The following is a 14,873-nucleotide window of genomic DNA, read 5'->3' on the forward strand; positions in this document are numbered from 1 at the left end:
TGGAAATGAATAACTGAGGGTCAGGGTGATTTACTGATGCAGAAGGCGAGTGTTTGTGTGTGTGTGTGTGTGTGTGTGTGTGTGTGTGAAAATGTCAGGACAAACACTGATTTCCAAACACAGAAATGTGAGCACATCTCCACATTATATTAGGTCACTATTTTTACACTGAGATCTACAAAAATCAAAAGGTCACCTGTCAGAGACCAGTACCTGCAGCAGCCAGTTATTAAGAGCAACATCCTACTGCAAACCTCTAATTTACACACTGTACTTAACAGGAAATTTGATCAGTCCCACTGTGAAAGCGTGGCGATTGATTGGGCAGCTCGTTGGCTCTCATGAGGCCTTTTAACACAGATTATCTACAGCTGTTACATTGATTGACGGCACTTAAAGGGCTGCGATGTTAAGAATGAATGGGATACTTTGTGTTAAAGGATATCATTAAATTTGGATTTTCCAAACTGGATCAATGTGCACACTAAAGTAAATTCATGAGTGTGCCACACCCATGCACTCCCAGTTTCACAACCCGGAGAGCAACGTGCAGCCAGGCACTGACACAGGATTTTTGAGGCTGGTAGAGATATTGATATTTAGGTGTTTAAGAAAATCTGATGATGTTTTTTTTCCATTAAGACATAACATACACAAAAGATCCCTTATATTTGGTTTCTTTCATTAAGCAATATTTTGGAAAATAGGCTACACTTATTTGCTTTCATGCAGAAAGTTAAATACGATTGATAGGCTAGCCGCCAGTTAGCGTAGCTCAACACTGGAAATGGGGGAAACAGCTGGCCCGTCTCTGTCCAGCCCGGTCTCACTCCGAAGTTGTTGAATATCGGCACTTGGGCAGTGACTTCTGGCGTCAGACACCGACACTGGGGTGGGGGGGGGGGGTGGGGGGGGGGGACGCAGAAGGACAGCAACATAAGTTAAGGGTGCAAAATTCCAAGTGGGGCAGGTGGGAGGGACCAACCCCCAACTTTCCTCCAGGAGGCTGGTGTTCACTTCCCGTATGATTGTAAAGCCAAAGCCTGTTCTTTGTTTCTACACCCAGCCACATGCTTTTGTTGCCTAAACCCAACCATCTAAGTGTGTTGGCCGAACGTAAGCATGTGTGTTTGTTGTTGAAGGAAAAAAACACCTATTTCAGTGCTGTAGAGACATAGTGCGTTTATTTTGAAAGAGACTGTATGCAAACTGTACATTTCCTGTGAAAACAGAGGTGTATTTTGAAAACAGACAATGCATGTAAAAGGCTGAAGTTGACACGGCGTTCCCAGAATGTCAACAACCAACGCACCCAGGGTACCTTTCATGTTATATGTCAGTCTGGAAAGTCCATGACCAAACGTCATTATGTGACGAGGTCAGAGTGAGAATGTGTTGCTCTGTCCTAAGGTGGAATTTAATATCTGCACACAGGTGCCACTAAAGCCCACATATTAACACATTATATTTTATTTGAAATAGAAATAGTGCTGCAGCCGCAGTGATTGTAGCCATGCAAAAACAGTTGATATTACTTTTCTTAGACAGAGCTAGGCTAGCTGATTGGCTGTTTCCAGTCTTTATGCTTAGCAAAGCCAAAAGGCCTCTGGCTACAGCTGCATATTTAGTATACAGACATTACAATTATATTCATATTTTCCTATCAAACTAAGGAAAGTGAATAAGTGTATCTCCTAAGTGTCTAACTATTTCTTTTAAGAGTTAGAAAGTTTTGCAGTTAAAATAATAAACCTGTCAGTGCTCTTTCCCATGTGAAAATTATGTAACTCTGCACTGGTGCCACTGTATGTATCACCTCAAATATATCTTTGGCAATTTTGTACCTCTACCCAACAGATTATTGTATCTGCAATAAGATAAAGTTGTCTAATTTATTAGGCTCTTTTTTTTAATTACAATGCCATTCATGTTTATTTTCATTGTTGATTAATTGGCAGATTATTTCCCCAATAAATCCCTAATCAAAAAGTCCATGAAATGCCAGAAAATTACAGAGATAATACCGATACTGATAACTGATGACCTCCAATTAATTTACCCACATTGGTAAAGCTCCGCCTGCTGGCAGCAGAACAAAACTGTGGTTTAAGTAGAACTAACTTAGGAATAAATGTAGCCTGATTCTGGATAAATGCATGGCATCAAAAACACATTTGGTTGCCATTACTATTTATTGTTATTAATTTTTTTTATCTAAAATATTTATCTAAAATTGTGTATTAATTATGCTTGGCTCCAGAGGGCCGCATGCTCACAATGTCAAGTGTTAGATGTGTGGGAAAACAACAGCGCGCATGCCCAAAGCTGATTGCCAGTTACCCAGCTGCAGTTTGATTGGATGGTTGGCAAATGTTAGTATTTCTTGGTAAACCATGAAAGATGGGGATTATCTACTACAGCACACACTGGAAAGTCTGTCTTTGAAGAATATGTTGAGATTGAAAACCTCGGAACCCATCAGCCGCAGGATAAACCTCTGGTAAAAAAGTTAACTGGGGTGGTTGTAAAGGTTAGCTTGTTAGAGAAGATGTTTTGTTTCTGCTTCCCGTGTGTGTTATTTGAAGGTGATTATGATGGCCGTGCTTTGGTTGTAATGATTATGGCTATTGAAGCTACTGTACTCCTGAACTCCTGTGGGTTATTGGTAACATATCTATTAACAGATTTAGGTTGCTAGCTACATATTTCCTCAAATGTTTGATACATTTTGAATAGGATTTCCCTGTGGGAATAAAACAGGTGAAATACAGAAAGAATGCTATCACATCTGCATTACAGTTTCAAATGACAGCAGTGTTTCTCTTGTTGCTTGTAGAGGAGTTTGACCCCGCAGTGCCTTCACACAGACATCACAACTACAGCAGATAAAAATACACACAATGGTTTCCTTATAACGTTCAGAGATTTAATTAAAGATGCCCACACACTGACTGGACCAGGTGTGTCTGAGTGTCTGTGTGTGTCTACATAACTGCTGGATATTTAGGTACGTGTGTGTGTGTGTGAGTGTGTGGAAGACGGAGAGGAAGAAGATAGATGGAGTACTTTAATTCTTTCCTAAACTTTACCTTTAAACCAAACTTTCCCCCCCAATCAATCACTTTTAATCAATTCAATCCAGGAGGAAGCCTGTTCAGGAAAACGATCGTCCTTGTGAAATCTTAGAACAAAAGATGTCTATATGCTGAGCAGAGAGATGATTATCAGGCTGACACAGTTTGGGCCACCTGCCAGCACTACACTGTAAAAACGCACATTTCTTCCCCATTAAAGTCCCTCTCAGATACGAGTGCTCGAGGCAGCGTTTAGGCATGTCTTCTCTCCATGCACAAGCATCCCCGAGCGTTTAAGCCGCCCCGTTTTGTCATCATGTCATGCGTCCGCCTTGGTGATTGGCAGCTTCAAGTGGTTACAGATGAAAGCGGGCCCCCCATGCTAATGAATAGGCCCCTGATTGCAGAGCTGCTCGCTCTCTGAATTACAGCGTCGCCCACCTAATGAGCAGATACACTGCAGTGCCCCTCGTCTCTGCGTATTCACATTTCTCTCCTTCACGCTGATGAGCTCTCCCCTTGCACAACAGTCAACAAAACCTCTGTGGAAGATTGCAACGTGAGCCATCTTCATCAGCACCCTCCTCCTCCTCCTCCTCAAGTTTATTTCATATGCTGCCATATGCTGGCAGGGTCTTCTAATTTTTTTTTTACCCCTGCTTCACTTGAGGATATTATTTGACTGAGCTGATGACAGCATGCAAAGTATCTGACTTGCTGATGAGCATCGTGTCTCATTTGCAAGTCTTAAATAACAGAATTTGGATTATGAATTTTAAAAATATCTCATGAGATTGAAAAGATATCTTGCTGTATCACAAACTGACCATGTAGAGGTAAATACAAGCACAGACAGGCTTCATCATGATTGTTTTAAATAGTCATGAGGAAACATAAGTTATCAGTTATCTATGCAGGCGGTACATAATTGTGTCACTATCTACTGATAAAATTAGCACTTCAGGGACTGTCCAGTGTATTAGAGTGGGGCTGAGCTTTATGTTCCACTTTGTTAAAAGGAAGGGATGGGCATGAGAACCTGAGTGCTCAATTTGAACATCAGTATTCGCTCAACATAAGAGTAATTACCCACCAGCCTCCCACATGTGAACTGTAAATCGGCATTTTAAGTAGCTCACATATTTGAGTACTCACATTACGTCATTATAGAGTACTCAAGTACTTGCAAAAAGAAGATTAATGTAAAAACAGAAATGTAAAATAGCCAACAATGAAAAGAGGTGCGATTTCAAATTAATTTATTAAACAACCAGGTTTCAATTAGCCTATTAAAACATTCCTCCGAAGTTGACTGAAGAAAAATCAGCAAACTTTAGGTTGCTGCTGTTACATAGGTTAGATGCAGCACTGATGGACCGCCTCAGAGTCTGCAGCTGCTTTCCTCCAGGTCAGGTCAATGTCTACCTGATTGGGATGAGCTAACACAGCATCAGTGGCTAACATTGCACACCTAGCTGTCCCAACAAACTCACAAGACATAGAAGCCATAGACATAGACATAGAAACCCATTAATAGCCGTTAGATAACATTAGATGTGTGATGCTGACAGTTGGCCACGTAAAATGGGTAAAATCCTATTTCATTAGCTGAGAACCTCCTCGCTCTGCTCTCTTTCTCTGTTTATCATGAGATGAGACACTAGGACACTACTGCTGCAAGAGTGTGAGCTCTGTGCCGCATACACACACAGTGACACCACTAACATTATCTAATGCTTATTATCGAATTTGAAGACAAAGTCGAGCAGTTTCAGTGTCACTGTGAGTTTGTTGGGACCGTTTAACAGCTCAGTGTCAGATGTTAGCCGCTGCTGCTGTGTTTGAACTGACCAGGAGAGCAGCTCTGAAGATAATCATTTAGCGCTGTGTCTAACCTATGTAATGGCAGCAACAGAAAGTTTACAGATTTTTCTTACGTAAACTTTGAATCAGCTAACTGAAACCTATTTGTTCAATAAAAAAATGCACTGGTTTTCCATTGTTAGCCAATTTGCATTCCTATTCTTAGGTCAGATTTTTTTTTGTTTATTTTTTGCAAGTACTTTAGTACTCTATAAAAATTTAATGCAGGTACTTGAATATTGAAATCACTTAAAATGCCGATTCCTATTAAAACATAAGTCCCTTTGAAAGCTTTTTTAATGTTTTGACACCATCTCCACAACATGCCAACTACAGCTGCTTAAAATCTACTAGCCTATTAATCAACGGTTGAAGGCTAGAAATAAGAAAACTGCATTTGTCCACCTCTGTCTGAATCAAGGACCCATTGTTTCAAACATTTGGGTCATGAATCTGTCATCTTTTAAGAATAAACTCAACACATTTAGGGCAATGTTAAGTTTAGTTTTTAATTAGTTGTAAAATTGCTTTCTGCATCAGAGAATGATACCTTTTGTTGTCTTGTCTCTTGTTTTCCAATTTGTTCTCGACCAAATAAACACTCTTCAAAGTGCACTATTCTGTTGTTTTCGTTCAACAACAGCTGCTTATTTCTGGAAGCACCTAAAGCATCACATCTCAGTGTAATGTCATCCATCAGCTGTTTGCTGACATGAGAGAAAGCCAACAATCTGAGTCCCTTTAAGACTAAAATATCTAAATGGGTTGCTCAGACCTGGACTATCTGAGGCTTCAGAGCAGGACCACGTCAACAAACAACACAGAGAGGGTTAACACTACATGAGTGAACTTTTTTAGGTGAAATGTCCTCTCCTTAGGCAAACCGGACCACAATGAATTTACTTTGTGGCTCAGGGTGTTTTGTTTAAATGTGGATATTGCACAGGCCTACCATTTAACCCTGGCTATAAAAGTTCCACACAACTGGATTCAGTATCGAGTTTCCAAACAAAGCCAAAACAAAGCAAAATGAATTTATTTGACTCTGGACCTTGGGTCAGCACATAGTGTGCTATAGAAAGTCTAAGAAGTAAACAAAGAAACTCTCTTTCATGTGTAAACTATGACTCTTACAGTAGCACACAAGAGCAGGAAGAAGGCTGACGAAAAGCAAGGAAATAGCTGAAACATATGATTCACTTCACCCAGGCTGACGGCCAACCGTGCACCATGCAAAAATAAACACGGGACTCCACAGCAGGTTCCCAGAATGTGTTTATTTTGGGGGAGACGACAACGGCTTTTGAAATATCACAGCACTTCAGTTTGATTTATAATAAGCTAGAGCAGGATTTAAATCACTCTCCTGAGGCATGACTGAGGTAGAATTGCCTGATTGCTGCATGTTGGGAACAGATGGTGGCGCTACAGCACTCTGGAAGACTGAGCATTACACACTATTAGGTTTACGTCTAACTGTCACATAGTGTGGGAGGAAACACTGAAAAAAAACTGCTTTTCAATACTATTAAGCTTAAAACCAGCAAATATGAATAGTGGTGGGAGAAGTAATACTATGCAGGATTTGCCTAAAAAAAAACAGTGTATAGACTCATACAGAAGTAATCCCTCTCAGTCATTGCTTATTACCCACTAGAAGTGTGTGGTGGTGCATTTGCAGGGACTTTGCCCTCTGCCTGTATTTTCCTCTTATTTTGCTGTGTTTGGGATGTTCATGGACACAGCATAAAGGTGAGATCGGGACTTTATCAAAAGGTAGTGACCAGGGGCCGAATTCACAAAGCTTCCTCATACATAGAGTTGCTCCTAGTGACAAAATTCCGAGAAAATTCTTAGAATTGTGACGTTTTCTTAGAATTTCCCCCTAAAGTTAAGACTAGGTCCTTGTAAAGATCAATGATATTCACAAAGCATCTTAGACCTTGAGAGAACTCCTAAGGTGAAAAACTGTCAGGAGCAGGGAGGAGGACTTTTAAGAGGCTTAAGAGTTTCTTAAGTTGAGAAGAAAATGGCAGAAAGACAAAGATGTCGGAGAAATATTCTCCAAACGCTGGATGACAGTGAGTAAATTAAATGCTACAGATTAGATTGTGCAGGGATGATAATTGTGGGCAGTTTCATTAGGGACACACACACATTTCCTACCCAACGCATTAACACTATAGCACCAGAAACAAAATGATCACAACACTAAAACATTTGGAAAACTGGAAAAATGCCACAGAGCAGCAGTGATGACTTGGGTCCGTCTCAACCCTCCATCAGCAGAGTGATCTCACTAACAATAACAACACTTTCACTGTCAGCAGTTCATTTCATGTCCACACCTCGCAGGCTCACAAAAGGGTGTGTCTGTGACAACCAATCACATCTGTTAAAAGAATGCATCACACCTAGCAACAGGGTCAACCACACCTCCTCACTAAGTTTCTGTGAGAAATTTTTTAAATCACTCCTCAGCTAGGACTCCTTACTAACATTTTTAGGCTAAGTTAGGAGCTCTCTGAGAGTGTTCTCTGTGAGTAAGGCCCCAGGTGTTAGATCGTAAGCAGCATGCATCCAAAAGGAAGACAATCAAAAATGGTGGACACAGAGTCAAAAAAAAAACTGCAAAGGTGAAAGTAGACAAAGTTGGGGATGAATTTACCATCACTTTCACACTCTAGCGATACTGTTAGCAGACAGTAGTCAACAACTCCTGTTTAATAAGTAAAAGTAGCAATTCCACAGTATAAAAATACTCTGTTAGGAATAAAAGTCCTGTATTCAAAAAGTTTCTATTGGCATCAAAATAAAGTTCAGAGAGTTATAGTGCTTCTTATGCAGAATGCAGCATTCCATTAAAAATGTATATTATGATTTTAAATCATTATTTAGGCATTAATAACATTACTTTAATGTTGCATTTGGTAATAGGGCTCTTTTTTAAATTTAGTTACTGCCAACAAGAATGAGTTGTGAATTTTACCAAGGGATCAATTAAGTTCAGCCAGGTGAGAGTGGACTCTGGAGACAGTTTGGGTAAAATAACAGAGTCTTTATCACAGGGATGAGGCAAAGTCAGAGGCCGTTTACACGTACACGGTGATTTTGATAAACGGAGACATCTTCCTTCGTTTGTGCCCTTCGTTTACACGCAAACAGAGATTTCTCCTCTGAAAACGAGTCTTTCTAAAATCTCCGGCCAGAGTGGAGATTTTGGAAAACTCCGGTTGCACGTTTGCATGTAAACGGAGATAAACGGAGATAAACGGAGTAATAGGCAGCCGACGTCACCGTATGCGCCAGAACTTGCGCCTGTGTCAAAAGTGCGACCTATGTTGCTATGGTGACAATGGATACATGGAAGGCTTGAGCTTCTCGTTACGCTGCCACCTACAGGTTTGGCATGCTCTTGTGTATATATACACGGGTAAGTGTAAACGAAGATCTTTTTGAAAACGGAGACGGTGAAATGTCCGTTTATGAAAATAGCCGGCAACGTGTAAACGGCCTCTCAGTCAACAGGCTAAATCAAAAACAAGAAAATGACACAGGGAAACAAAAGGCTGGAACACTAGACACACAAGGAGCTAAGAGGCCGTTTACACTTGGCCGGCTATTTTCATAAACGGACATTTCAACGTCTCCGTTTTTAAAAAGATCTTTGTTTACACTTACCCGTGTATATATACACAAGAGCATGCCAAACCTGTAGGTGGCAGCGTAACGAGAAGCTCAAGCCTTCCATGTATCCATTGTCACCATAGCAACATAGGTCGCACTTTTGACACAGGCGCAAGTTCCGGCGCATACTGTGACGTGGGCTGCCTATAACTCCGTTTATCTCCGTTTATCTCAGTTTACATGCAAATGCGCAACCGGAGTTTTCCAAAATCTCCACTCTGGCCTGAGTTTTTAGAAAGACTCGTTTTCAGAGGAGAAATCTCTGTTTGCGTGTAAACGAAGGGCACAAACAAAGGAAGATGTCTCCGTTTATCAAAATCACTGTGTACGTGTAAACGGCCTCTCAGACAAACTGGCACTGAACAAGACACACATTGAATACTCTGGTGAGGGGAAGGATAACGAGACACAGGTGAGGCAAATCAGGGTGGGACAGACAATCAGACAGGTGAAGTCATCAAAAGGGAGGGAAAACACACAGGGGCAGGAAGTGAAGTGATCTGAAACAAAAGGTGATGTGAGTTACTGCTAAATGTAGCAAAAGGATAATATTTCCCTCTAAAATTTAGTAGAGTAAGGTAGCAGAAATTGGAAATACTTAAGTAAAGCACATGTAACCCAAAATCGTTCTTGCTGTAGGTACAGTGCTTCAGTAAATTGGTACTTTCCACTACAGAATATGAATGACCCTTAGTCTTACTAAAATTTCCTCATATTTTCAAGGTCAAATTTAGGAAAATATATCTTAATTATAAATGAAGACATCTGGGAAATCAAAAAATCAAAATGTCCCCTGCTGACAGAAAACTGTAAAAAAAGAAAAGAAAAAAAAGGAAGTTGATGTAGTGCATTAATCTGTGTTATAGATATGATCTCAGAAACAACATGTTTAAATGCTTTGACTTCTCACACACATTATCATGTTATACAGGGAATGGGGCAATTAGCTACTGATGACTGTTAAAATATTATGATTGGGACAAAGCGATGGCTTATCAAGCTGTGGTCCTAATGCTCACTCTACTCTCCATTAGCTACACACAAACAGCAGTAAGCACCTGTAAGTGCACATCTGAAGTAGAAGGTACAAATGTTTTGACAAGTCAGTGAAGGTAAAAGCTGCGCTAACCTTGGTTTTACATCAATGTTAAATCAAAGGAACTGTTACCTGAAAGGAGGTCATCTTTTAATTATTTGTTTGGACTTTAGAGTCCCAACAACCCGATTTCAGACAGACAAAGTTTGTGTCTATCATGTCAAGAACATGTATCAGATAAAGACACAAATATTTTCTCAGGAGTTAGTGGAGACCAAATTAAGGATACAAAAACCTTAACAAGATGGGAAATTTAAAATTGTGTTTGCACTTTATGAATCATCTTTGGGACATTCATGTCTACTGCTTTTCAGTACATAATATATTAATTTATATGTCGTGTCCTGTATTGACAAGTTACAAAGTAAAGTGCAAAAATGACACATCTGTATAAAATATGATCCCTTATGATTTAAGAGATTATTAGTTTAATAATCACACACCAAATCTTACACCAAAACACACCGCACAGGTGTATTTATAAAAGTATATACAGTACAGGCCAAAAGTTTGGACACACCTTCTCATTCAATGCGTTTTCTTTATTTTCATGACTATTTACATTGTAGATTCTCACTGAAGGCATCAAAACTATGAATGAACACATGTGGAGTTATGTACTTAACAAAAAAAGGTGAAATAAGTGAAAACATGTTTTATATTCTAGTTTCTTCAAAATAGCCACCCTTTGCTCTGATTACTGCTTTGCACACTCTTGGCATTCTCTCCATGAGCTTCAAGAGGTAGTCACCTGAAATGGTTTTCCAACAGTCTTGAAGGAGTTCCCAGAGGTGTTTAGCACTTGTTGGCCCCTTTGCCTTCACTCTGCGGTCCAGCTCACCCCAAACCATCTCGATTGGGTTCAGGTCCGGTGACTGTGGAGGCCAGGTCATCTGCCGCAGCACTCCATCACTCTCCTTCTTGGTCAAATAGCCCTTACACAGCCTGGAGGTGTGTTTGGGGTCATTGTCCTGTTGAAAAATAAATGATGGTCCAACTAAACGCAAACCGGATGGGATGGCATGTCGCTGCAGGATGCTGTGGTAGCCATGCTGGTTCAGTGTGCCTTCAATTTTGAATAAATCCCCAACAGTGTCACCAGCAAAACACCCCCACACCATCACACCTCCTCCTCCGTGCTTCACAGTGGGAACCAGGCATGTGGAATCCATCTGTTCACCTTTTCTGCGTCTCACAAAGACACGGCGGTTGGAACCAAAGATCTCAAATTTGGACTCATCAGACCAAAGCACAGATTTCCACTGGTCTAATGTCCATTCCTTGTGTTTCTTGGCCCAAACAAATCTCTTCTGCTTGTTGCCTCTCCTTAGCAGTGGTTTCCTAGCAGCTATTTGACCATGAAGGCCTGATTGGCGCAGTCTCCTCTTAACAGTTGTTCTAGAGATGGGTCTGCTGCTAGAACTCTGTGTGGCATTCATCTGGTCTCTGATCTGAGCTGCTGTTAACTTGCGATTTCTGAGGCTGGTGACTCGGATGAACTTATCCTCAGAAGCAGAGGTGACTCTTGGTCTTCCTTTCCTGGGTCGGTCCTCATGTGTGCCAGTTTCGTTGTAGCGCTTGATGGTTTTTGCGACTCCACTTGGGGACACATTTAAAGTTTTTGCAATTTTCCGGACTGACTGACCTTCATTTCTTAAAGTAATGATGGCCACTCGTTTTTCTTTAGTTAGCTGATTGGTTCTTGCCATAATATGAATTTTAACAGTTGTCCAATAGGGCTGTCGGCTGTGTATTAACCTGACTTCTGCACAACACAACTGATGGTCCCAACCCCATTGATAAAGCAAGAAATTCCACTAATTAACCCTGATAAGGCACACCTGTGAAGTGGAAACCATTTCAGGTGACTACCTCTTGAAGCTCATGGAGAGAATGCCAAGAGTGTGCAAAGCAGTAATCAGAGCAAAGGGTGGCTATTTTGAAGAAACTAGAATATAAAACATGTTTTCAGTTATTTCACCTTTTTTTGTTAAGTACATAACTCCACATGTGTTCATTCATAGTTTTGATGCCTTCAGTGAGAATCTACAATGTAAATAGTCATGAAAATAAAGAAAACGCATTGAATGAGAAGGTGTGTCCAAACTTTTGGCCTGTACTGTATATACTAGTCCATACCCATTGGTAGCTTTGTCACCTTCTACCTATGCCAATCCTCAATGCCTATGTGCAGTTTCACATAGATTGACCACGTCAGTGAGTAGAAAAACGTGGGACAGAGAGAATGACACACTGACAGTTTCCGTGATTATGTACAGCATACCATACCATGACTTAGTCATACCAAAAATTAGAAAAAACAACAACATTGGTCCACAGGGGGAACCACAGCTATCGGTGGCATTTTAGCCATTTTTAAGCATTTTTCTGTTGTTATAGCGCCACCCAGTTGCCAATTAGAGTTAAATTTCTCCAGTCACCTTGAGGCGTCCTGTTCTACATATCTACCAAGTTTAGTAAAAATCGATATGGCGGTTAGGCCTAGATAAGAAATTAGCTCTCTAGCGTCCCCATTTTGTTTGCCTGCAAAGTTGCTTGGTGATCAGTGCAACCCTTGAGATGTTATACACCTTTATATGATGAGCCACGCCCTCCGCAATATTCATTGCCTTATAGAAGCTCAGTTTTAGTAAGTTTTCCAACTTCTGCCAAGAGGGAACTTTAGATATTGGTCCCTAGATTATGTTCACCCAGTTTCATGCAGATGGGTCAAACTTCCTAGGAAGAGATCGATTTGAAGTGTTTTTCAAAAAAATTCAAAATGGCGGAAAATCTATATAACTGGAAGTTATGGGTTCTTGAGGCAAATTTGTTCCTCATGAGGAGAGGCATCTCTGTGCAAAGTTTCATGTCTCTACAACATACTGGGCATGAGATATGACCATTCAAAGTTTGCAATTTCAGTCGGTTGCTATAGCGCCCCCCTTTGGCCAATTGATGTAATATTGCTTCATTGGCATCCTCCCATGACCCTCCACCACTGTGCAAAATTTCACATGGATTGACCAAGTCAGTGAGGAGAAAAACATGGAACAGACACACAGACACACCCACACACACACACACACACACACACAGAGCTTTCATCATTATATAATAAGATATAGTTCTGCTGGGAATCTTTCAGGTATTCATGTGGATTTACATACTCCACTGACCCAAACAGTGGTGCAGACCATATAACCCCCTCATGGCAGTAGCACTCCCAAATGGCAGCCCCCAGCAGGACAGCACATCCGTGGGACATTCTGGTACCCCACCTTACAACCCACAGGACTCAAACGATCCACTGTCAACGCCCTGGTGCCAGAAACCCCCACGGATGCTAAGTCAGATTGGGATCTGGGGAATTTTAGGCCAAGTAGATGACCTGAGCTCTTTGTCATGTTCCTCTGACCAGTTTTTGCAGTGTGGCATGATGTGTTGTCCTGTTGAGAAGCTGCTGCCATCGTGTAGTGCTGTTGCCATGCAATGATGTTTGAGAGCATTGTGTGTGGCATCCACATGAATGCCAGGACCAAAGGTTTCCCAACAGAACATTACATTGTAATCCGATGATTAATGTTACTTACTTCACCTGCAAGTGGTTTTAATGTTTTGGCTGATTGGTGTATATAACAGATCTTCATTTTTCTGCTTTTTTTTTAACTTTAACTTTGAAACTAAGAGTTGCTTGAATTCTAATGTAATACATGTCTTACCCACAAGATGGCAGTACATCCATGCTACATCATATACATGCTGCATGTGGTGGAGTAGTTGAAATTCATGTGGGAATAATCTCTCACAGATGCACATGACATTCATGCATGACATTAATATGTGATGTCATGTTTTTTTGCAATGTTTCCACAAACACCTTTACAGTCTAATGGAATCCAGCACAATAGTCCAGTAATAAAGAGGAGCCTTTGGTAGAGAGGAAATGTATTTTTCTTTTGTTGTTGGGACTTTGTTGGACTTGATTCAACCTCACTGTGAACAGCTGAACAGAGCAAAGGTATTTATGTTATTGTGTCAGAAGCTGGACAGGTGTTAACTTCTGTATTCAGATTACAAAAGAAAGTTTTCACGCTGCATAGTCCAAGAATGTAATCAACCAGCCTCAGCCCAGAAATTACATCTCCTCCTTTACTGGCTGTTAAAGTTCAATCTGGTCACCTAGATGATCTCAGCACCTTGTAGATCATTGTCACCTTTTTTTGTGATTGTGTGTGTGCAGGACAGGGGGTGGGTGGAGCTGGGTGAGGCACCAAACCAGGTCAGTGTGACTGTGTGATCTGATCCTATAGGGAGAATAATGCTCACCAGAGGAATTTTACAATACAGTAACAGGGGATTGCATACTGTAGAGATGGCTGAGAGATAGTTGACACTTATCGAATGTACAAAAAGGTGTGTTTCTGTCTGTGTGTGCGTGAATTTAAGCCAGGTTTCCAGTTCAGCCAGACCTACGCCCTGCATTTCTCAGGGGTCTTCACTTTCTTTTCAGTCTCTCCCTCCATTGTTCCCGCTTCCTCCCGTTTCTACCCATGATCCCGCTGGACTGTCCTCAGGTGAAGCCGGCGTCTCACATCACTCTGTGCATTGTGTGCCCACTCAATGGGATCACTGTGGAGACAGCAGAGTCCCTGTTTCCAGGCCTGCTAGCAACACCAGTTTGTCCTCCCAGTATCACCCTGCAGGGCAGACAAAGACCTGAATATGAGGCCAAATATAGCTCCAACAGTCAGTTTGTGTGATGTACAGGAGTAAAGGAAATACACATAGGGTCAGACTATTGCATTTTGTTCTAGCTAGTAATCCATTTTCTCACGATTGTTTTTAATTTTCATTATCTCATTAGCTCAAATAGTCAGAGTACTTTTATCTTCATCACTGTTCAAGCATTTTTTATTATGTATATTTGGTAAAACTTTAAGACAAGCAAGGTTAAAATGCACTAAAAAACACCATACTACACTAATAAACAAAGTTTTTAGTTTTAAACAGACAAACAAAAAGAATGTTACAGGAAATAAATCAGGCGTCTCAGCTGATACCTGCTGTTTGCAAACTTGCGCTGCTGCAGACAAGGAACTGCATTTAAAATTTTGACACCCACCTGTGTAGTTAATGTGCACCACAGTTAT

Source organism: Epinephelus lanceolatus, chromosome 9, assembly GCF_041903045.1.
Source record: "Epinephelus lanceolatus isolate andai-2023 chromosome 9, ASM4190304v1, whole genome shotgun sequence".
Taxonomy (NCBI): domain Eukaryota; kingdom Metazoa; phylum Chordata; class Actinopteri; order Perciformes; family Serranidae; genus Epinephelus; species Epinephelus lanceolatus.